This window comes from Petromyzon marinus, chromosome 62, assembly GCF_048934315.1.
Source record: "Petromyzon marinus isolate PM22_M1 ecotype Great Lakes invasive population chromosome 62, UKy_Petmar_22M1.pri1.0, whole genome shotgun sequence".
NCBI lineage: Eukaryota > Metazoa > Chordata > Hyperoartia > Petromyzontiformes > Petromyzontidae > Petromyzon > Petromyzon marinus.
In genome coordinates, this window is record NC_133728.1 from 7,114,067 (window position 1) to 7,138,455 (window position 24,389).

General features: G+C 54.4%; 2 pseudogenes; both read right to left on the reverse strand.

Annotated features, from left to right (window-relative positions):
• Window positions 1–16,528, reverse strand: part of LOC116957831 (small ribosomal subunit protein uS2 pseudogene) — a 149,742-nt pseudogene extending 133,214 nt beyond the window's left edge.
• A 1,939-nt stretch (window positions 16,529–18,467) lies between these two features.
• LOC142906277 (small ribosomal subunit protein uS2-like) lies at window positions 18,468–24,170 on the reverse strand (annotated as a pseudogene).
• Window positions 24,171–24,389: the final 219 nt, after the last annotated feature.

Sequence of the window (24,389 nt, forward strand, 5' to 3'; positions counted from 1 at the left end):
GCAGGATTGGAAGGATGCCCTGGTGGTCCCCCTTTTTAAGAAGGGGGACCGCACAGACTGTAACAACTACAGGGGCATCTCACTCCTCAGTGTGCCGGGAAAGGTCCTGGCAAGGATTATTCAGCATCGCCTTGCCAGGCACGCTGAGGAGAGGCTTGCGGAGCCCCAATGCGGTTTCAGGAAAGGGCGGTCCTGCAGAGATGCCATATTTTCTGTCCGTTTGCTACAGCAGAGGTGTAGGGAATTCCAACAAGACCTACATCTCTGCTTTATTGACCTGGTCAAGGCCTATGATACCATCAGTAGGCCTGGGCTCTGGGTCGTTCTTCGTGCTTTTGGAGTACCTGACCCTCTGCTCACGATCATTAAGGACCTTCATGATGGTGAGCGGGCCCGGGTAAAACTACGTGGCCGGGAGTCAGAGCCATTCCCTGTACACCTTGGGGTGCGACAGGGATGTCCTCTGGCTCCCACATTATTTAACATCTATTTTGACCACGTAGTTCGTGAAGCCTTCAATAGCTGTACCGGGGGAATCTCCATATGGTACAGATATAATGGGAGGCTAATCGATGCCCGGGTGCGGTCAAGGGATGGCTCCCTATTGCTCAACCACGTTATGTATGCTGATGATTTGGTAATAGCTGCTCAGTCAGAGGAGGAGTTGGAGACGCTGCTGCTGAGACTGGAGCGTGCCACTAAGAGGTGGGGCCTTACCATCAGCCCCACCAAAACTAAGCACCTGCCTGGGTATTTTGTACCATCGGACACTCCACCCCCACAACTCCCAATCGGTGATGGGGCAGTTGTGGAGAGAGTGGAGAGTTTCCCATACCTGGGCAGTGTGCTTATGACTGGCTCCAGTTTAACAGCAGAGGTCTTACTCCGAATCAGTCGAGCGGCAATATCTTTTCATCGGTTGCGTAACGCCGTGTGGAAGCTACCTGGTCTGTCGCTCCGCACTAAGCTTCAGGTCTTCTCGGCCACGGTCATTCCCTCCCTTCTCTACGCTTGCGAAACGTGGACCCCCCTAATGGAACATCTTCGCCGGTTAGAAACATTTAGGCTGTCCTGCCTACGATCCATCCTGGGTTTAACCAGACTGGATTGTGTGAGGAGCTCACAAATCCTTGAAAGATCTGGGCAGGGTCCCATCGGCGAGCTCCTCCGGCAGGCAAGGCTGCGATGGCTGGGTCATGTAGCCCGCATGCCCAGCCACCGAATGCCGAAACAGCTTTTATTTGGCCGGATTGAGGGGGCTAAGCGGGCGCGGCACGGGCTAGAGAAGAGATGGAGTGATGTGGTACAGGAGGACGTGGAGCTGAGTGGACTTGCCGATGACTGGTACCAGCGGTGTCAAGATCGGCCTCTGTGGAGGAGGCTCGTGAAGGATGCTACTGGGCAGTTGGAGGCAGTCGCCCTCCAACAACAACGGAGGGCGGAGGAGCGACGCTCACAACAGCGAGCGGAGCGCCGGGTGGCTAAAGCACAGCAGGTTGGCACAGTAGGGGGCACAGGTGGTGCATCAGCCAGTCATCTCAGTCAGTCGACCCGTGGCACCTGGGTCTGCCCCGTGACCTCCTGCCAGCGGGCGTTCGACACTTCACGTGGCCTCAGGGTGCACATAGCCTGGCACAAGCGTCGTGGTGACGTCACCGCCACTTAGTGGCGAATGGCGGTTGTTGTTGTTGTTGTTGTTGTGGGTATGTGTGTGTGAGTGTGGGTATGTGTGTGTGGGTATGTGTGTGTGGGTATGTGTGTGAGTGTGGGTATGTGTGTGTGGGTATGTGTGTGTGGGTATGTGTGTGTGTGTAGGTATGTGTGTAGGTATGTGTGTGTGAGTGTGGGTATGTGAGTGTGGGTATGTGTGTGTGGGTATGTGTGTGTGGGTATGTGTGTGTGAGTGTGGGTATTGCTCAACCACGTTATGTATGCTGATGACTTGGTAATAGCTGCTCAGTCAGAGGAGGAGTTGGAGACGCTGCTGCTGAGACTGGAGCATGCCACTAAGAGGTGGGGCCTTACCATCAGCCCCACCAAAACTAAGCACCTGCCTGGGTATTTTGTACCATCGGACACTCCACCCCCACAACTCCCAATCGGTGATGGGGCAGTTGTGGAGAGAGTGGAGAGTTTCCCATACCTGGGCAGTGTGCTTATGACTGGCTCCAGTTTAACAGCAGAGGTCTCACTCCGAATCAGTCGAGCGGCAATATCTTTTCATCGGTTGCGTAACGCTGTGTGGAAGCTACCTGGTCTGTCGCTCCGCACTAAGCTTCAGGTCTTCTCGGCCACGGTCATTCCCTCACTTCTCTACGCTTGCGAAACGTGGACCCCCCTAATGGAACATCTTCGCCGGTTAGAAACATTTAGGCTGACCTGCCTACGATCCATCCTGGGTTTAACCAGACTGGATTGTGTGAGGAGCTCACAAATCCTTGAAAGATCTGGGCAGGGTCCCATCGGTGAGCTCCTCCGGCAGGCAAGGCTGCGATGGCTGGGTCATGTAGCCCGCATGCCCAGCCACCGCATGCCGAAAAAGCTTTTGTTTGGCCGGATTGAGGGGGCTAAGCGGGCGCGGCACGGGCTAGAGAAGAGATGGAGTGATGTGGTACAAGAGGACGTGGAGCTGAGTGGACTTGCCGATGACTGGTACCAGCGGTGTCAAGATCGGCCTCTGTGGAGGAGGCTCGTGAAGGATGCTACTGGGCAGTTGGAGGCAGTCGCCCTCCAACAACAACGGAGGGCAGAGGAGCAACGCTCACAACAGCGAGCGGAGCGCCGGGTGGCTAAAGCACAGCAGGTTGGCACAGTAGGGGGCACAGGTGGTGCATCAGCCAGTCATCTCAGTCAGTCGACCCGTGGCACCTGGGTCTGCCCCGTGACCTCCTGCCAGCGGGCGTTCGACACTTCACGTGGCCTCAGGGTGCACATAGCCTGGCACAAGCGTCGTGGTGACGTCACCGCCACTTAGTGGCGAATGGCGGTTGTTGTTGTTGTTGTGTGGGTATGTGTGTGAGTGTGGGTATGTGTGTGTGGGTATGTGTGTGAGTATGTGCGTGAGTGTGGGTATGTGTGTACGTATGTGTGTGGTTGTGGTTGTGCACGCGTGTGTGTGTATGGGTATGTTTGTGGCTGTGCACGTGTGTGTGTGTACGCGCGTGTGTGTGCACGTATGTGCGTGTGCGCGTGTGTGTGTGTGCATGTGTGTGTGCGCGCGTGTGTTCGCGCGTGTGTGCGCGTGTGTGTGTGCGCGTGTGTGTGTGTATGGGTATGTTTGTGGTTGTGCACGTGTGTGTGACTGTGTGTGTGACTGTGTGTGTGACTGTGTGTGTGTGACTGTGTATGTGACTGTGTGTGTGTGACTGTAGTGGGGAGCGATAGTGTAGCGGTTACCGCTACGCTGCGCTATGAACCTGGCGAACGGGGTTCGATTCCCGCTTACGGCCAACACCAGTGACGATTATCTGAACCGGTCCCGGGCCTCCCCTAGGTCGACTCAGCCTCAAATGAGTACCTGGTGCGGTGTTTAAACATTGCCACTGGGGAAACAAAGGCGGCCGGGCGTGGTGCTGGCCACCCACCCCCTCGTATACCGTTCCGGCCTTCATAGGTGCTCGCTAACAGCACTTGCCCCTACAGTCTGTTAAGGCTATATGGGGGATCTTTGTTTTGTGTGTGTGTGACTGTGTGTGCGACTGTGTGTGTGTGTGTGACTGTGTGTGTGTGTGACTGTGTGTGTGTGACTGTGATTGGGTGTGTGACTGTGTGTGTGTTACTGTGTGTGTGACTGTGTGGTGTGTGACTCTGTGTGACTGTGTGCGTGCACGTGATCCTCTCCTCGCTCGCCAACTAAAGGACCCAGCCCATTATAACCCCATTTTCCTAGGCAATGATCTTTGCGAAGATTGATTTAATCCGCGCTAATTTGATATAAAGCAGACGAACAAATAACAACAACAACAACAAACGGAGAGCGGATTTCGTATTTTTATTTTTCCATTCAAACGCGCGGCGTTCCACAGGCCTTTTTTTGGTCCCTTTAACAGCTCACCACCGTGATGATGATGAGAGAGAGAGAGACACGCTCGACCTCCTGTATACCAGGCAAGGTAGTTAACATCTCCTAGCCACCGTGATGATGATGATGATGAGAGAGACACGCACGACCTCCTATATACCAGGCGAGGTAGTTAACATCTCCTAGCCACCGTGATGATGATGATGATGAGAGAGACACGCACGACCTCCTGTATACCAGGCGAGGTAGTTAACATCTCACCACCGTGATGATGATGATGAGAGAGAGAGACACGCACGACCTCCTGTATACCAGGCGAGGTAGTTAACATCTCACCACCGTGATGATGATGATGATGAGAGAGACACACAAACCTCAAATATACAGCATTAGGTGTCAGGGTCGGGATCTACCCCACGACCTCCTGTACACCAGGCGAGGGAGTTAACATCTCCTAGCCACTGTGATAATGATGATGAGAGAGAGAGACACGCAAACTCACAAATATACAGCAGCAGGCGTCAGGGTCAGGATCTAACCCACGACCTCCTGCACACCAGGCGAGGTAGTTAACATCTCCTAGCCACCTTGATCATGATGAGGGAGAGAGAGAGAGACACGCAAACTCACAAATATACAGCAGCAGGCATCGTCAGGGTCGGGATCTAACCCACGACCTCCTGCAGATCGGGCGAGGTAGTTAACATCTCCTAGCCACCTTGATAATGATGAGAGAGAGAGATACGCAAACTCCAAATATACAGCAGCAGGCATCGTCAGGGTCGGGATCTAACCCACGACCTCCTGCACACCAGGCGAGGTAGTTAACATCTCCTAGCCACCTTGATAATGATGAGAGAGAGAGAGAGACACGCAAACTCACAAATATACAGCAGCAGGCGTCAAGGTCGGGATCTAACCCACGACCTCCTGTACACCAGGCGAGGGAGTTAACATCTCCTAGCCACCGTGATAATGATGAGAGAGAGAGAGAGACACGCAAACTCACAAATATACAGCAGCAGGCGTCAAGGTCGGGATCTAACCCACGACCTCCTGTACACCAGGCGAGGGAGTTAACATCTCCTAGCCACCGTGATAATGATGATGAGAGAGAGAGACACGCAAACTACAAATATATAGCAGCAGGCATCGTCAGGGTCGGGATCGAACCCACGACCTCCTGTACACCAGGCGAGGTAGTTAACATCTCCTAGCCACCGTGGTGATGATGAGGGAGAGAGAGACACGCAAACCCCAAATATATAGCAGCAGGCGTCGTCAGGGTCGGGATCGAACCCACGACCTCCTGCACACCAGGCGAGGTAGTTAACATCTCCTAGCCAAGGTGGTGATGATGATGATGAGAGAGAGAGACACAGCAAACTCCAAATACACAGCAGGCATCGTCAGGGTCGGGATCTAACCCACGACCTCCTGCACACCAGGCGAGGTAGTTAACATCGGGTCACCGCACGGCACACACACACACACGGGGTCAGCTGTCATCCTGTCCCTACTTCCCCTCGAGGGTCTCTCTTGCACATTAAACTCACCCTGTCCTCTCTGGAGTTGCCAACCGGGTTCTGCTGCCAGCATTATCGTCGTAATAATAATAATCATTAAATAGAATTGTTATTAGACTGTTGGGGGCAAGCGCTTATGTCGAGCACCCATTAAGGCCGCACCCACAGCGCACACACAGTCAAGACAAAGACAAAGATGCCCCCGTACACCCTCAATGGACTGCAGGGGCAAGTGCTGTTAGCGTGCACCTATGAAGGCCGGCACGGCGCACGAGGGGGTGGGTGGCCAACACCACGCCCGGCCGCCTTTGTCTCCCCGGTGGCGATGTTTACTACTACACACCGCACCAGGGTACTCATTTGAGGCTGAGTCAACCTAGAGGTGGGCCCACGACCGGTTCAGATGATCGTCACCGGGTGCTGGCCGTGAGCGGGAATTGAACCCGGGTCGCCAGGTTCGTAGCGCAGCGTAGCGCTAAGCGCTACCGCTACCCTAAAAACACACAGACACACACACATACAGAAACACGCACACATACACACAGACACACACGCACAGACACCCACACACAGACACACACACGCAGAAACACGCACACAGACACACACACATACATACTCACATACACACACAGACACACACACACAGACACTCACACAGACACTCACACATTTGAGGCTGAGTCAACCAAGGAGTGGGCCCACGACCGGTTCAGACGATCGTCAATGGAGTGGGTTGCCGTGAGCGGGTTCGTAGCGCAGCGCGCTAACCGCTGCACCACCGCTCCCTCCCACACAGAGATACAGATCCCCCGTATAGCCTGTAACAGACTGTTGGGGCAAGTGCTGTAAGCGAGTGGCGCCTATGAAGGCCGGCACGGCTCGGTTCACGAAGAGGTGGGTGGCCAGCGTCACGCCCGGCCGCCTTTGTCTCCCCTAGCGGCGATTTTTACACACCACACCAGGTACTGATTTGAGGCTGAGTCGACCTAGGTGGGGGTGGGGGGTCTCAGGACCGGTTCAGATAATCGCCAGCGGTGTGGGCCGCGTGGGGGAATCGAAATCAGGTCGCCGGGTTCGTAGCGCTAACCACTACACCCACCACTCCCCACACGCAGACACAGACACACACACACACAGACACACACACACAGACAGACACATAGAGAGACAACAACAACTGCCATTCGCCACTAAGTGGCGGTGACGACGACGCTTGTGCCAGGCCATGTGCACCTTGAGGCCACGTGAAGTGTCGAACACCCGCTGGCAGGAGGTCACGGGGCAGACCCAGGTGCCACGGGTCGACTGACTGAGATGACTGAGATGACTGGCTGATGCACCACCTGTGCCCCCTCCTGTGCCAACTTGTGCTTTAGCCACCCGGCGCTCCGCTCGTTGTTGTGAGCGTCGCTCCTCCGCCCTCAGTTGTTGTTGGAGGGCGACTGCCTCCAACTGCCCAGTAGCGTCCTTCACGAGCCTCCTCCACAGAGGCCGATCTTGACACCGCTGGCACCAGTCATCGGCATGTCCACTCAGCTCCACGTCCTCCTGTACCACATCACTCCATCTCCTCTCTAGCCCGTGCCGCGCCTGTTTAGCCCCCTCGATCCGGCCGAACAAAAGCTGTTTCGGCATGCGGTGGCTAGGCATGCGGGCTACATGACCCAGCCAACGCAGCCTTGCCTGCTGGAGGAGCTCACCGATGGGACTGTGCCCAGATCTTTCAAGGATTTGTGAGCTCCTCACACAATCCAGCCTGGTTAAACCCAGGATGAATCGTAGGCAGGCCAGCCTGAATGTTTCTAACCAGCGAAGGTATTCCGTTAGGGGGGGTCCACGTTTCGCAAGCGTAGAGAAGGGAGGGAATGACCGTGGCCGAGAAGACCTGAAGCTTAGTGCGGAGCGACAGACCAGGTAGCTTCCACATAGCGTTACGCAACCAATGAAAAGATATTGCCGCTCGACTGATTCGGAGTGAGACCTCCGTTGCCAAACCAAAGCCGGTGATAAGCACACTACCCAGGTATGGGAAACTCTCCACTCGCTCCACAACTGCCCCATCACCGATTGGCAAAACAATCCCCAAACCTCCTCGCGGTGCCGGACGGGCAACGCTGTCGTGGACAGTGCTGTGGGGGGAGGGCCAATTCCGATTGGCCACTCACCTCATGGCGTCTGTGACTACCAGAGGGGCTAAACGGGGCTCTGGACGGGTGCGAGGGGCTGGTAACCCCTCCACCTTCAATTAATTACCACAAAACCACGACTTAAATTTATAACTCATAAGCTTGTGCCGGAGGCACCGGGGGGCCAGGCGTCTATGACGTCTCCTGGCCAAACCCCAATTGGCGGAGCCAGGAGATTGAATCTTTACCCTTGGGGCTCCTCCAGAAACAACGACAAGCCACTACGGGTGGCCACGTGGAATGTTAGACACACAGACACACATACGTACATACACACACAGTCACACAGACATGCACACAGACACACACAGACACAGACACACACACAGACACACAGACAAACACACAGACAAACACAGACACAAAAAAACAAAGATCCCCCATATAGCCTTAACAGACTGTAGGGGCAAGTGCTGTTAGCGAGCACCTATGAAGGCCGGAACGGTACAGAAGGGGGTGGGTGGCCAGCACCACGCCCGATCGCCTTTGTCTCCCCAGTGGCAATGTTTTTATCCAACGCACCAGGTACTCATTTGAGGCTGAGTCGACCTAGGGGAGGCCCAGGACCAGTTCAGATAATCGTCACTGATGTTGGCCGTGAGCGGGAATCGAACTCGGGTCGCCGGGTTCATAGCGCAGCGCGCTAACACAGACACACACACATACAGACACACAGACACACACACATACACACAGACAGACACAGATACACACACACAGACACACACACAGACACACAGACACACACACAGACACACACACAGACACACACACAGACACACAGACACACACAGATACACACACACACAGACACACAGACACACAGACACACACACATACGCACATAGTCACACAGACACACACACACAGACACACAGACAAACACAGACACACAGACACACACACATACACACATACACACACACATACACAGTGCCACACACACACAGACACAAACAGACACACACACAGACACACACACATACACACGTACACACAGACACACACACAGACACACACACACACAGACGCACACACAGACACACACAGACACACACACATACACACACAGACACACACACACAGACACACACACAGACACACACACACATACACACACAGACAAACACACAGACACATACACAGACACACACACACACAGACACATACACACACACAGACAAACACACAGACACACACACACATACACACAGACACACACACAGACACATACACACAGACACACACGTGATAATTGTAGTAATGTGATCGTTATCGTCGTAACGAAGTGAACTTGAAACGTGAAGATCGTCAAGAGGCGCGGGGGGGGGGGTGGGTGATGTGAAGGTTAAATTCCTCGGTGTTGGCCTCGTGACTTTTTCTTGTTGTTGATGTTGTTGTTGATGTTGTTGTTGTTGATGTTGTTGATGTTGTTGTTGATGTTGTTGATGTTGTTGATGTTGTTGTTGATGTTGTTGTTGATGATGTTGTTGATGTTGTTGTTGTTGTTGATGATGTTGTTGTTGTTGTTGATATTGTTGTTGTTGATGTTGTTGTTGATGTTGATGATGTTGTTGATGTTGTTGTTGTTGTTGTTGCTGTTGTTGTTATTGTTGTTGCTGTTGTTGTTGATGTTGTTGTTGTTGATGTTGTTGATATTGTTGTTGTTGATGTTGTTGTTGATGTTGTTGTTGATGTTGATGATGTTGATGTTGTTGCTGTGGATGTTGTTGTTGATGTTGTTGTTGTTGCTGCAGTCTCCTCCCCTGCAGTCGATCGATGGAGCGAGCGTCGTTAGCGTCACCACGACCAATCATCGTTACGGCGTAGCGTGGGGGAGGGTGCGAATGTCATTCCTAATCACCGACACAATGCTTGCCCGTGTGTCTGTCTGTGTGTGTGTCTGTGTGTGTCTGTGTGTGTGTGTGTGTCTGTGTGTGTCTGTGTGTGTCTGTGTGTGTGTTAGTGTGTGTGTCTGTGTGTCTGTGTGTGTGTCTGTGTGTGTCTGTGTGTGTGTCTGTGTGTGTGTGTGTTAGTGTGTGTCTGTCTGTGTGTCTGTGTGTGTCTGTCTGTGTGTCTGTGTGTGTGTCTGTGTGTATGTGTCTGTGTGTGTCTGTCTGTGTCTGTCTGTGTGTCTGTGTGAGTATCTGTGTGTGTGTCTGTCTGTGTGTGTCTCTGTGTGTGTGTCTGTCTGTGTGTGTCTGTGTGTGCCTCTGTGTGTGTCTGTGTGTGTGTGTCTCTGTGTGTGTGTCTGTCTGTGTGTGTGTCTGTGTGTGTGTATCTGTTTGTGTGTGTGTGTCTGTGTGTGTCTCTGTGTGTGTCTGTCTGTGCGTGTGTCTGTGTGTCTGTGTGAGTATCTGTGTGTGGCGTTTGTGCACAGACTGCCCTATATGACATCATAACAACAGTCTGGACCACTGGACGGGTTCCGCAGGATTGGAAGGATGCCCTGGTGGTCCCCCTTTTTAAGAAGGGGGACCGCACAGACTGTAACAACTACAGGGGCATCTCACTCCTCAGTGTGCCGGGAAAGGTCCTGGCAAGGATTATTCAGCATCGCCTTGCCAGGCACGCTGAGGAGAGGCTTGCGGAGCCCCAATGCGGTTTCAGGAAAGGGCGGTCCTGCACAGATGCCATATTTTCTGTCCGTCTGCTACAGCAGAGGTGTAGGGAATTCCAACAAGACCTACATCTCTGCTTTATTGACCTGGTCAAGGCCTATGATACCATCAGTAGGCCTGGGCTCTGGGTCGTTCTTCGTGCTTTTGGAGTACCTGACCCTCTGCTCACGATCATTAAGGACCTTCATGATGGTGAGCGGGCCCGGGTAAAACTACGTGGCCGGGAGTCAGAGCCATTCCCTGTACACCTTGGGGTGCGACAGGGATGTCCTCTGGCTCCCACATTATTTAACATCTATTTTGACCACGTAGTTCGTGAAGCCTTCAATAGCTGTACCGGGGGAATCTCCATATGGTACAGATATAATGGGAGGCTAATCGCTGCCCGGGTGCGGTCAAGGGATGGCTCCCTATTGCTCAACCACGTTATGTATGCTGATGACTTGGTAATAGCTGCTCAGTCAGAGGAGGAGTTGGAGACGCTGCTGCTGAGACTGGAGCGTGCCACTAAGAGGTGGGGCCTTACCATCAGCCCCACCAAAACTAAGCACCTGCCTGGATATTTTGTACCATCGGACACTCCACCCCCACAACTCCAAATCGGTGATGGGGCAGTTGTGGAGAGAGTGGAGAGTTTCCCATACCTGGGCAGTGTGCTTATGACTGGCTCCAGTTTAACAGCAGAGGTATCACTCCGAATCAGTCGAGCGGCAATATCTTTTCATCGGTTGCGTAACGCTGTGTGGAAGCTACCTGGTCTGTCGCTCCGCACTAAGCTTCAGGTCTTCTCGGCCACGGTCATTCCCTCCCTTCTCTACGCTTGCGAAACGTGGACCCCCCTAATGGAACATCTTCGCCGGTTAGAAACATTTAGGCTGGCCTGCCTACGATCCATCCTGGGTTTAACCAGACTGGATTGTGTGAGGAGCTCACAAATCCTTGAAAGATCTGGGCAGGGTCCCATCGGTGTGCTCCTCCGGCAGGCAAGGCTGCGATGGCTGGGTCATGTAGCCCGCATGCCCAGCCACCGCATGCCGAAACAGCTTTTGTTTGGCCGGATTGAGGGGGCTAAGCGGGCGCGGCACGGGCTAGAGAAGAGATGGAGTGATGTGGTACAGGAGGACGTGGAGCTGAGTGGACTTGCCGATGACTGGTACCAGCGGTGTCAAGATCGGCCTCTGTGGAGGAGGCTCGTGAAGGATGCTACTGAGCAGTTGGAGGCAGTCGCCCTCCAACAACAACGGAGGGCGGAGGAGCGACGCTCACAACAGCGAGCGGAGCGCCGGGTGGCTAAAGCACAGCAGGTTGGCACAGTAGGGGGCACAGGTGGTGCATCAGCCAGTCATCTCAGTCAGTCGACCCGTGGCACCTGGGTCTGCCCCGTGACCTCCTGCCAGCGGGCGTTCGACACTTCACGTGGCCTCAGGGTGCACATAGCCTGGCACAAGCGTCGTGGTGACGTCACCGCCACTTAGTGGCGAATGGCGGTTGTTGTTGTTGTATCTGTGTGTGTGTCTGTCTGTGTGTGTCTCTGTGTGTTTGTCTGTCTGTGTGTGTCTGTGTGTGCCTCTGTGTGTGTCTGTGTGTATCTGTGTGTCTGTGTATATGTGTGTCTGTGTGAGTATCTGTGTGTGTGTCTGTGTGTGTGTCTGTCTGTGTGTATCTGTGTGTGTCTGTGTGTGTCTGTCTGTGTGTGTGTCTCTGTGTGTGTGTCTCTGTGTGTGTGTGTGTCTGTCTGTGTGTGTGTCTGTGTGTGTGTGTATCTGTGTGTGTCTGTGTGTGTCTCTGTGTGTGTGTCTGTCTGTGTGTGTCTCTGTGTGTGTGTCTGTCTGTGTGTGTGTCTGTGTGAGTATCTGTGTGTGTGTCTGTCTGTGTGTGTCTGTGTGTGTGTGTGTCTGTCTGTGTGTGTGTCTGTGTGTCTGTGTGAGTATCTGTGTGTGTGTCTGTCTGTGTGTGTCTCTGTGTGTGTGTCTGTCTGTGTGTGTCTGTGTGTGCCTCTGTGTGTGTCTGTGTGTGTGTCTGTGTGTATCTGTGTGTGTCTGTGTGAGTATCTGTGTGTGTGTCTGTCTGTGTGTGTGTCTGTCTGTGTGTATCTGTGTGTGTCTGTGTGTGTGTCTCTGTGTGTGTGTGTCTGTCTGTCTGTGTGTGTGTCTGTGTATGTATCTGTGTGTGTGTGTCTGTGTGTGTCTCTGTGTTGGTGTCTGTCTGTGTGTGTCTCTGTGTGTGTCTGTCTGTGTGTGTGTCTGTGTGTCTGTGTGAGTATCTGTGTGTGTCTGTCTGTCTGTGTGTGTCTCTGTGTGTGTGTCTGTCTGTGTGTGTGTGTCTGTGTGAGTATCTGTGTGTTTGTCTGTCTGTGTGTGTCTCTGTGTGTGTGTCTGTCCGTGTGTGTCTGTGTGTGCCTTTGTGTGTGTCTGTGTGTATCTGTGTGTGTCTGTGTGTGTGTGTCTGTGTGAGTATCTGTGTGTGTGTCTGTCTGTGTGTGTCTCTGTGTGTGTGTCTGTGTGTATCTGTGTGTGTCTGTGTGTGTCTCTGTGTGTGTGTCTGTCTGTGTGTGTGTCTGTGTGTGTGTCTGTGTGTGTCTCTGTGTGTGTGTGTCTGTCTGTGTGTGTCTGTGTGTGTCTCTGGGTGTGTGTCTGTCTGTGTGTGTGTCTGTGTGTCTGTGTGAGTATCTGTGTGTCTGTCTGTCTGTGTGTGTCTCTGTGTGTGTGTCTGTCTGTGTGTGTCTGTGTGTGCCTCTGTGTGTGTCTGTGTGTGTGTATCTCTGTGTGTATCTGTGTATGTCTGTGTGTGTCTGTGTTGCGTAACGCTGTGTGGAAGCTACCTGGTCTGTCGCTCCGCACTAAGCTTCAGGTCTTCTCGGCCACGGTCATTCCCTCCCTTCTCTACGCTTGCGAAACGTTGACCCCCCTAATGGAACATCTTCGCCGGTTAGAAACATTTAGGCTGGCCTGCCTACGATCCATCCTGGGTTTAACCAGACTGGATTGTGTGAGGAGCTCACAAATCCTTGAAAGATCTGGGCAAGGTCCCATCGGTGAGCTCCTCCGGCGGGCAAGGCTGCGATGGCTGGGTCATGTAGCCCGCATGCCCAGCCACTGCATGCCGAAACAGCTTTTGTTCGGCCGGATTGAGGGGGCTAAGCGGGCGCGGCACGGGCTAGAGAAGAGATGGAGTGATGTGGTACAGGAGGACGTGGAGCTGAGTGGATTTGCCGATGACTGGTACCAGCGGTGTCAAGATCGGCCTCTGTGGAGGAGGCTCGTGAAGGACGCTACTGGGCAGTTGGAGGCAGTCGCCCTCCAACAACAACGGAGGGCGGAGGAGCGACGCTCACAACAGCGAGCGGAGCGCCGGGTGGCTAAAGCACAGCAGGTTGGCACAGTAGGGGGCACAGGTGGTGCATCAGCCAGTCATCTCAGTCAGTCGACCCGTGGCACCTGGGTCTGCCCCGTGACCTCCTGCCAGCGGGCGTTCGCCACTTCACGTGGCCTCAGGGTGCACATAGCCTGGCACAAGCGTCGTGGTGACGTCACCGCCACTTAGTGGCGAATCGCGGTTGTTGTTGTCTGTGTGTCTGTGTGTGCGTGTCTCTGTTTGTGTCTGTGTGTGTCTGTGTCACTGTGTATGTCTATGTGTGTCTGTGTGTCTGTGGGGAGCGATAGTGTAGCGGTTAGCGCGCTGCCCTATGAACCTGGCGACCCGGGTTCGATTCCCGCTCACGGCCAACACCAGTGACGATTATGTGAACCGGTCCCGGGCCTCCCCTAGGTCGACTAAGCCTCAAATGAGTACCTGGTGCGGTGTGTAAACATCGCCACTAGGGAGACAAAGGCGGTCGGGCGTGGTGCTGGCCACCCACCCCCTCGTGTACCGTTCTGGCCTTCATAGGTGCTCGCTAACAGCACTTGCCCCTACAGTCTGTTACAGGCTATATGGGGGATCTTTGTCTCTGTGTGTCTCTGTGTGTGTCTGTGTGTCTGTGTGTGCGTGTCTCTGTGTGTGTCTGTGTGTGCGTGTCTCTGTGTGTGTCTGTGTGTGCGTGTCTCTGTGTGTGTCTGTGTGTGCGTGTCTCTGTGTGTGTCTGTGTGTGCGTGTCTCTGTGTGTGTCTGTGTGTGCGTGTCTCTGTGTGTGTCTGTGTGTGCGTGTCTCTGTGTGTGTCTGTGTGTGCGTGTCTCTGTGTGTGTCTGTGTGTGCGTGTCTCTGTGTGTGTCTGTGTGTGCGTGTCTCTGTGTGTGTCTGTGTGTGCGTGTCTCTGTGTGTGTCTGTGTGTGCGTGTCTCTGTGTGTGTCTGTGTGTGCGTGTCTCTGTGTGTGTCTGTGTGTGCGTGTCTCTGTGTGTGTCTGTGTGTGTGTGTCTGTGTGTGCGTGTCTCTGTGTGTGTCTGTGTGTCTGTGTGTGCGTGTCTCTGTGTGTGTCTGTGTGTCTGTGTGTGCGTGTCTCTGTGTGTGTCTGTGTGTGCGTGTCTCTGTGTGTGTCTGTGTGTGCGTGTCTCTGTGTGTGTCTGTGTGTGCGTGTCTCTGTGTGTGTCTGTGTGTGCGTGTCTCTGTGTGTGTCTGTGTGTGCGTGTCTCTGTGTGTGTCTGTGTGTGCGTGTCTCTGTGTCACTGTGTATGTGTGTGTCTATGTGTGTCTATGTGTGTGTATGTGTGTCTGTGTGTGCGTGTCTCTGTATGTGTCTGTGTGTGTGTGTGTCTGTGTGTATGTGTGTATGTGTATGTGTCTGTGTCACTGTGTATGTGTGTGTCTATGTGTCTATGTGTGTGTGCGTGTCTCTGCGTGTCTCTGTGTGTGTTTGTGTGTGTTTGTGTCACTGTTATGTGTGTGTCTATGTGTGTGTGCGTGTCTCTGCGTGTCTCTGTGTGTGTTTGTGTGTGTTTGTGTCACTGTTATGTGTGTGTCTATGTGTGTCTGTGTGTGTCTGCGTGTGCGTGTCTCTGTGTGTATCTGTGTCTGTGTGTGTGTCTGTGTCACTGTATGTGTGTGTCTATGTGTGTCTGTGTGTGTCTGCGTGTGCGTGTCTCTGTGTGTATCTGTGTCTGTGTGTGTGTCTGTGTCACTGTATGTGTGTGTCTATGTGTGTCTGTGTGTGCGTGTCTCTGTGTGTGTCTGTGTGTGTTTGTGTCACTGTTATGTGTGTGTCTATGTATGTCTGTGTGTGTCTGCGTGTGCGTGTCTCTGTGTGTGTCTGTGTCACTGTTATGTGTGTGTCTGTGTTTCTGTGTGTCTGTGTGTGCGTGTCTCTGTGTGTGTCTGTGTGTGTGTCTGTGTCACTGTGTATGTGTGTCTATGTCTGTCTGTGTGTGTCTGTGTGTGCGTGTCTCTGTGTGTGTCTGTGTCACTGTTATGTGTGTGTCTATGTCTGTCTGTCTGTGTGTCTGGCCTGGCACAAGCGTCGTGGTGACGTCACCGCCACTTAGTGGCGAATGGCGGTTGTTGTTGTGTCTGTGTGTGTCTGTGTGTGTCTGTGTGTGTGTGTGCCTGTGTGTATGTCTGTGTGTGTCTGTGTGTGTCCGTGTATGTGGGGGGAGTGGTTTGGGCCCTGTGCTATGAACGCGGCGACCCGGGTTCGATTCCCGCTCACGACCAACACCATCAGTGACGATTATCTGACCCGGTCCTAGGCCTCCCCTAGGTCGACTCAGCCTCAAATGAGTACCTGGTGGGGTGCGTAAACATCGCCACTAGGGAGACAAAGGCGACCGGGCGTGGTGCTGGCCACCCACCCCCTCGTGTGCCGTGCCGGCCTTCATAAGTGCTCGCTAACAGCACTTGCCCCAGCAGTCAGTTAAGGCTACACGGGGGATATTTGTCTGTGTATATTTGTGGTGAGCGCTAATGCAGCGGTGAGCGCTCTGCACTACGAATCCATTGTGGTTTTAAAAAAAAAAGGTTTTAACTTCTCATCCTTCCCGCTCTCACCCCCCCCACCATCTCCTCATCCGCCACCACCACCTGCTCCTCCCCCTCCTCCTCATCTACCACCTCTTCTGCCACGAGCTCCTCCACCGCCACCACCACCACTTATTCCTCCACCATCTCCTCCTCCACCACCTCCTCCTTCTCTAGCACCACCTCCTCCTCCACCAACACTACCACCTCCTCCTCCTCAACTTCCTCCACCTCCTCCTTCCCCAACCTCCTCTTCATTCTGCACCTCCTCCGCCACCACCATCACCACCTCCTCCACCTCCTCCTCCACCACCACCTCCTCCCCCGCCACCACCTCCACCTCCTCCTCCTTCCCCAACGTCCTACTCCTGCTCCTGCACCTCCACCACCACCATCACCACCTCCTCCTCCACCACCTCCTCCTCCTCTGCCACCACCATCACCACTTCCTCCACCACCACATCCATCTCCACAACCTCCATCTCCACAACCTCCATCTCCACCACCGCCTCCACCTCCTCCTTCGCCACCACCACTTATTCCTCCACCACCTGCACCACCACCACCATCACCACCACCTCCTCCTCCACCACCACCACCACCACTTCCATCAACTCCACCACCTCCTCCTGCACCACCTAACCTCCCCCCTCCACCATCTCCTCCACCACCACCGTCACCGCCAACCTCCTCCATCCCCGCCGTTGACAAAGTCCATGTTCCGTTCCACGTGAGAGTTCCGTTCCACGTGACACTTCCGTTTCAGGTGACGGTTCCGTTCCACTTGACGGTTCCATTCCACGTTACGGATCCGTTCCACCTGACGGTTCCGTTCCACGTTACCGTTTTGTTCCACGTAAAAGTTCCGTTCCACGTGGCGGTTCCGTTCCACGTGAAAGTTCCGTCACACGTGGCGTTTCCGTTTCACGTAAAAGTTCTGTTCCACGTGGCAGTTCCGTTCCACGTGCAAGTTCCGTTACACGTGGCGGTTCCGTTCCACGTCACAGTTCCGTTCCACGTGAAAGTTCCGTTCCACGTGGCGGTTCCGTTTCACGTGACACTTCTGTTCCACGTGACGATTCCGTTCCACGTAAAAGTTCCATTCCACATGACAGTTCCGTTCCCCGTGAAAGTTCCGTTACACGTGGCGGTTCCGCTTCACGTGAAAGTTCCGTTCCGCGTGGCGGTTCCGTTCCACGTGCAAGTTCTGTTACACGTGGCGGTTCCGTTCCACGTCACAGTTTCGTTCCACGTGAAAGTTCCGTTTCACGTGGCGGTTCCGATCCACGTCACAGTTCCGTTCCACGTGAAAGTTCCGTTTCACGTGGCGATTCCGTTTCACGTGATGGTTCCGTTCCACGTGAAAGTTCCGTTTCACGTGACGGTTCCGTTGCACGTCACAGTTCCGTTCCACTGACCGTCGCCTCCCCAGCCACCACCCCCTAGCCCCCCACTCCAAATCCCAACCCCCCTACCCCCCCCCCTACACACGCCCCCATAACCCAGGCAGAATCTGGTGCCAGGCAATAATTAGTGCCCGAAGGTAGATTGATGGCACGTCCACCGCAGCATATGTAAAGTCCGTTAAAGCTGTGTGTAAGGTGAGCCTTAATTAAAAGGTGGGACGGGATGACAAAGTGGCATGGGGCGAGGGGAGACAGTCGCCGGCTAAAGGCCTCGGGAATTATGGTATCGTTAAATCAATGTTGGATTTGCGGTGCTAATTTGCTGCTTCTCCGTCTGCGCGTGCCTCTCATATCTCTCTCTCCTCTGCTCACTGCTCTCTCGTCTCTGCTATCTCCTCTCAGCTCTCCTCTCAGCTCTCCTCTCAGCTGTCCTCTCAGCTCTCCTTTTTTACGATCAGAGGAAACGAGAAGATGCTCGGTGTAGTCGGCACTTTGCTTCGTTCATCATTTCGTTTTTTTCTTTCAATGCTTTGCTTTATGTAAACCCCCCACCCACCCCCCCTTTTTGAATGAAATATTTAACGAGAGAGAGCGACATGGAGTAGGGAGAGAGGGGGTACAGAGAGAGGGGGGGGGGCAGAGAGGGGGGTAGAGAGAGAGGGAAGGGGTGAGGAGAGAAGAGCGAGAAATATTTAGTTAAATCTTCCTCTCTCCTCTCTCCTCTCCTCTCTCCTCTCATTTCTCCTCTCCTCTCTCCTCTCTCCTCTCCTCTCATCTCCTCTCATCTCTTCTCTAATTTCTCCTCTCTTCTCCTCTCTCCTCTCCTCTCTCCTCTGCTCTCTCCTTTTTTACTTTTTATTGTGCCACAGTGATGCCTTCCGCGCACGGATGGACGCAGAAGCGGCCACTGTTCTGGCTGCCAGGAGATTTGTCCCAGCATTCCCGTGCCTATACGGTGTTGGTCCTAAGACCCCAATTCGGCAGTGGCCCCAGCCCAGTCCTCAGTTTGAGCTGTAGGGGCTGCAGTCCGGTCCTCCGTGGGTGCCTGGAAGCCCCCCAAAGTTGCTGCAGTGGTGGGATTCTCAGCGACGGGCACCGAGGGTACCGGCATCGGCCTCGGCAGCCCGGTCAGCGTCCATCCGGCGGTGGAGGAGCCTCGGTTTGGCTGAGCAGCCAACTCGCCCTGGTTTCCCGGCTCCTTCACGGCCGCCTTCTCTGCTGCAGCCTGCTCCTCTATCTCGATCCCTTCGGGGTCCCGGCAGAAGCACAGAGACCAGGCACGGTGTCCCAGGGGTGCTCCCGTCCAATGGGCCCACGCAGACGCAGCACCTCGCGAGGCAACATCCACCGCGCGAGGCCGATGGAGTGGGCCCCACCCCACCCACCCCCGTTGTCACAGGCAAGAGCAATGTCCACGTAGCGCGAGGGCGAGTCAGCGTTGCACGCGGCGGCGATGGAGGGGATGTTAACGTGGGAAGCGCTCCGTGAGCGGCTGATGGTCCCGCCTGGGTGGGGGGGGAGGGCGGGCGGATCTGGTTGGTGAAGTTTTCCGGTGGGGGGAGGGGGGGGCGGTAGGGATGAAGGACGCAGCGATCGGTGTTGCTCCGGTAGCAGAAGCGAACTTCAGCACGGCACGCTGGCCGTAGGGGCGTGGACAAACGGCGAAAACGTCCGCTGGGTTGCCAATGGCCGCGATGGCCCTGGCCGCCGGAAGCAGCTTCGGCCACGTCTTCTTCGAAGCTCAAAATGAAGATTCCATCGTTCTTGCTGCTGATGGACGTGCTGCTCCATTCTGGAAGCCACAGTTCGTGGTGCCAAGGTGGGAGTTGGCGGGCAGGAACTTGAGGACGTCCAGCACATCTAGGCCCACGTGCGTCGTGTCGAGTTTGCCGAGTAAAGCGGCGTTGGAAAACCTGAAAGCGAAGCCGCATGGAAGCCCGGCCTGGTGCTCTCTCCTCTCACCTTTCTCCTATCTCCTCTCCTATCTCCTCTCTCCTCTCACCTCTCACCTCTCACCTCTCTCCTCTGCCCTCTCCTATCTCCTACACCTCTCACCTCTCCTCTCACCTCTCCCTCTACTATCTCCTCTCACCTCTCCTCTCTCCTCTCACCTCTCACCTCTCCTATCTCCTATCTCCTCTCCTCTCTCCTCTGCCCTCTCCTATCTCCTCTCACCTCTCACCTCTCTCCTATCTCCTCTCACCTCTCCTCTCTCCTCTCACCTCTACTATCTCCTCTCACCTCTCCTATCTCCTATCTCTTTTCACCTCTCCTCTATCCTCTGCCCTCTCCTATCTCCTATCATCTCTCCTCTGCCCTCTCCTATCTCCTCTCCTCTCTCCTCTACCCTCTCCTATTTCCTCTCACCTCTCACCTCTCACCTCTCCTATCTCCTATCTCCTCTCACCTCTCCTATCTCCTATCTCCTTTCACCTCTCCTCTATCCTCTGCCCTCTCCTATCTCCTCTCACCTCTCCTCTGCCCTCTCCTATCTCCTCTCACCTCTCACCTCACCTCTTCCTCTCCTATCTCCTCTCACCTCTCACCTCTCCTCTCACCTCTCACCTCTCCTCTCACCTCTCACCTCTCCTATCACCTCTCACCTCTCCTCTCTCCTCTGCCCTCTCCGATCTCTTCTCACCTACTCTTTGGTTCTATTCGGCAAAGTCACGTAGGTAAAAATAAAATAACAAAAAAATCACGACGTTCCGGCCACAACACAAGTGGCCTTCATCAGGTGAAGGGACCGGACTCTCCAGAGGACAGCGTTGGAGTGAAGACAGCAAGCCCATGTCGCGTCCTTTAAGCTGTGTGGGAGGAAACTAAAAAACGCCTTGACAAAGGAATTAGCATAACAATGATGTACTGGACGAACACGGTGGGGGGGGGGGGGGTTACATAATGTTGGTGTGAAAGGAAAATAAGCTGCTGTGAAAGTTTGGAATACCACTACTCACCTCTCCATCTCCTCTCACCTCTGACCTCTGACCTCTCCTCTCTCCTCTGCCCTCTCCTGTCCGCTGCTCTCTCTCTTCCGCTCCGTCCTCTCCTCTCACATTTCCTCTCTCCTATCGCCTGTTTTTGTTTGTTTAACCATTGCTTATTTGCCTGTTTTGACATATTGATCAGATGCATCACCAGCAGCCATAATCAATCAATCAAGATCAATGCATGCAGTTTCAATCCGGTGTTTCTTCCATTTTCTTCAATAACCTGCAACTACCTTCCCACGTCAATTGCCAGCAGAAGGGCCTCCAAGAACGATGGCATTTGGGTGGACTCTCCCACGCTGCTCAGACGTCTCAGATTATGTGGGAGAGTATTCACATTTTACCCCTTCGTCGGCCGTACATCTACACCGCCAGGTTGGGCTGGTGACGTGAGAACCCCACGGGGGCTAGGAGATGTTAACTACCTCGCCTGGTATGCAGGAGGTCGTGGCATCGATCCCGCACCCTGATGCCCACGGTGGCTAGGAGATGTTAACTACCTCGCCTGGTATGCAGGAGGTCGTGGCTTCGATCCCACACCCTGACGCCCAAGGTGGCTAGGAGATGTTAACTACCTCGCCTGGTATACAGGAGGTCGTGGGTTCGATCCCGACCATGACGCCTGCTGCTGTATATTTGTAGTTTGCGTGTCTTTCTCTCATCATCACGGTGACTAGGAGATGTTAACTACCTCGCCTGGTGTACAGGAGGTTGTGGCTTCGATCCCACAATCTGACGCCCAAGGTGGCTAGGAGATGTTAACTACCTCGCCTGGTATACAGGAGGTCGTGGCTTCGATCCCGCACCCTGACGCCCAAGGTGGCTATGAGATGTTAACTACCTCGCCAGGTGTACAGGAGGTCGTGGCTTCGATCCCGCACCCTGACGCCCAAGGTGGCTAGGAGATGTTAACTACCTCGCCTGGTCTACAGGAGGTCGTGGCTTCTATCCCGACCCTGACAACTGCTGTGTATTTGGAGTTTGCGGTGTTTTTCTCTCTCTCTCTCTCTTCCCGTGGTCGCGTGGATTTTTCTCCGGGTCCTCCTGGTTTTTCCTCCTCATTTAGATACAACATCGCACGTTCAGAGTATTTGGCTGCTAGACATTTCCACGTGGTGATGATGGCGATGAGTCGCTTCGTTGAGCTATCATTAGTGGCCAGGTCGCTTCTGAAAAAGAGCTACATATATTTGAAGCTTTCGTGACTGCAGGAATGCGTACTCGTTCGTTCTTTCGGTGAAGACACGTGGGTAGAAAACAATTATAGATCACGACATTTCGATCGCCATATTTAGGCTGGCCTGCCTACGATCCATCCTGGGATTAACCAGCAGGCTGGATTGTGTGAGGAGCTCACACATCCTTGAAAGATCTGGGCAAAGTCCCATCGGTGAGCTCCTCCGGCAGGCAAGGCTGCGTTGGCTGGGTCACGTAGCCCGCATGCCCAGCCACCGCATTCATAAATAGCTTTGGTTCGGCCGAATCGAGGGGGCTAAACGGGCGCGGCACGGGCTAGAGAAGAGATGGAGTGATGTGGTACAGTGGGACGTGGAGCTGAGTGGACTTTAAATTTCGATTTAAAGCTTTCGTGACTGCAAGGATTCATCTTCTTTGGTTCTTTCGGTAAAGTCACGTAGAATGAGAATAAAATAATAAATTGATAAAATAAAATAACACAATAATATTTTCACGACGTTTCGGCCACAACACAAGCGGCCTTCATCAGGTGAAGGGGACGATACTGTCTGGAGGACAGCGCTGGAGTGAGAAAGCCACGCTGAGATCACGACCTTTAAGCTGTGTGAGAAGAAACAAAGCGCCTTGACAAAGGAATTAGCATAGAATTTAGCATTGAAATGGCTGAGTGATTAGCTTGTGACTGGTCACAGAAAAGGCTATGTTAAAGTTAAAGCATACACATCCGCAAAGGCACCACTTGACAAAGGAATTAGCATAGAATTTAGCATTGAAATAGCTGAGTGATTAGCTTGTAACTGGTCACAGAAATAGCTATGTTAAAGTCAGAGCATATACATTCACCGAGGCACCTAGTACAAATCAAACAGGAGAATTTAGCATTGAAATAAATAGGCGAATTTAGCATTGAAATAACTGAGTGGACTTGCCTATGATTGGTACCAGCGGTGTCAAGATCGGCCTCTGTGGAGGAGGCTCGTGAAGGACCCTGCTACTGGGCAGTTGGAGGCAGTCGCCCTCCAGCAACAACGGAGGGCGGAGGAGCGACGCTCACAACAACGAGCGGAGCGCCGGGTGATTAAAGCACAGCAAGTTGGCACAGTAGGGGGCACAGGTGGTGCATCAGCCACTCATCTCAGTCGTCTCAGTCAGTCGACCCGTGGCACCTGCTGGGTCTGCCCCGTGACCTCCTGTCAGCAGGCGTTCGACGCTTCACGTAGCCTCAAGGTGCACCTAGCCTGGCACAAGCGTCGTGGTGACGTCACCGCCACTTAGTTGCGAATGGCGGTTGTCACTCATCCACCCACTAACTCAGCCACCCACTCACTCAGCCACCCACCAACTCACTCACTCAGCCACCCACCCACTCACTCAGCCACCCACCCACTCACTCAGCCACCCACTCACTCAGCTACCCACCAACTCACTCAGCCACTCATTCACTCACTCAGCCATCCACTCACTAACTCAGCCACCCATTCACCAACTCAGCTACCCACTCACTCACTCAGCTACCCACTCACCATCACCACCGTCTCCCACTTCACTCCCCTACCCTGCTCTCCCTCCCTCCCTCCCGTCCCTCCCCTCCCCCTGCCCCGCAGCGCGTCCGCTCCCCCTCGGCCATAAGTCACCGCCTCCTAACAAATGTCGCCTCGACTCGACATCGTTTGTGCGCGAGCGGCGCGGCTTAAAGAGGATGGACGAGGAGCGCGAATCTCCCTCGCTCCCTCCATCCCTCCATCCCTCCCTGCCTCCATCCCTCCAACCCTCCATCCCTCCCTCGCTCCCTCCATCCCTCCCTGCCTCCATCCCTCCATCCCTCCCTCGCTCCCTCCATCCCTCACTGCCTCGCTCCCTCCATCCCTCCCTAGCTCCATCCCTCCCTGCCTCACTCCCTCCATCCCTCCAACCCTCCATCCATCCCTCCCTCCCTCCATCCCTCACTGCCTCCCTCCATCCCTCACTGCCTCGCTCCCTCCATCCCTCCATCCCTCCCTGCCTCCATCCCTCCAACCCTCCATCCCTCCCTCGCTCCCTCCATCCCTCCCTGCCTCCATCCCTCCATCCCTCCATCCCTCCCTCGCTCCCTCCATCCCTCACTGCCTCGCTCCCTCCATCCCTCCCTCGCTCCATCCCTCCCTGCCCCACTCCCTCCCTCGCTTGCTCGCTCGCTCCCTCCCTCCCTCCCTGCCTCCCTGCCTCCATCCCTCCCCGCCTCGCTCCCTCGCTCCCAACCTCCCTGGCCCAGCGCTACTGCCTCGCCTTGCTCCTTCAGTCGCTCCTTCTCTGCCTCACCTCCATCCTTGGCTCCATTCCTCTCTAGAGCCATCCTTGGCCTCGTCACTCGTTCCCTCCTTTACTCCCTCCCTCCTTCAATCCCTCCGATCATCCTCACTACATCCTTCCCTCACTCACTCCTCTCCCTCCCCCTCTCCTTCCCTCCCTCCCTCCCTCCGTCTCTTCCTCACTCCCCTCCCTCCCCTCCCTCCCTCCCTCCCCTCCCCTCCCCTCCCTCCCCTCCCTCCCTCCCTCCCTCCCTCCCTCCCTC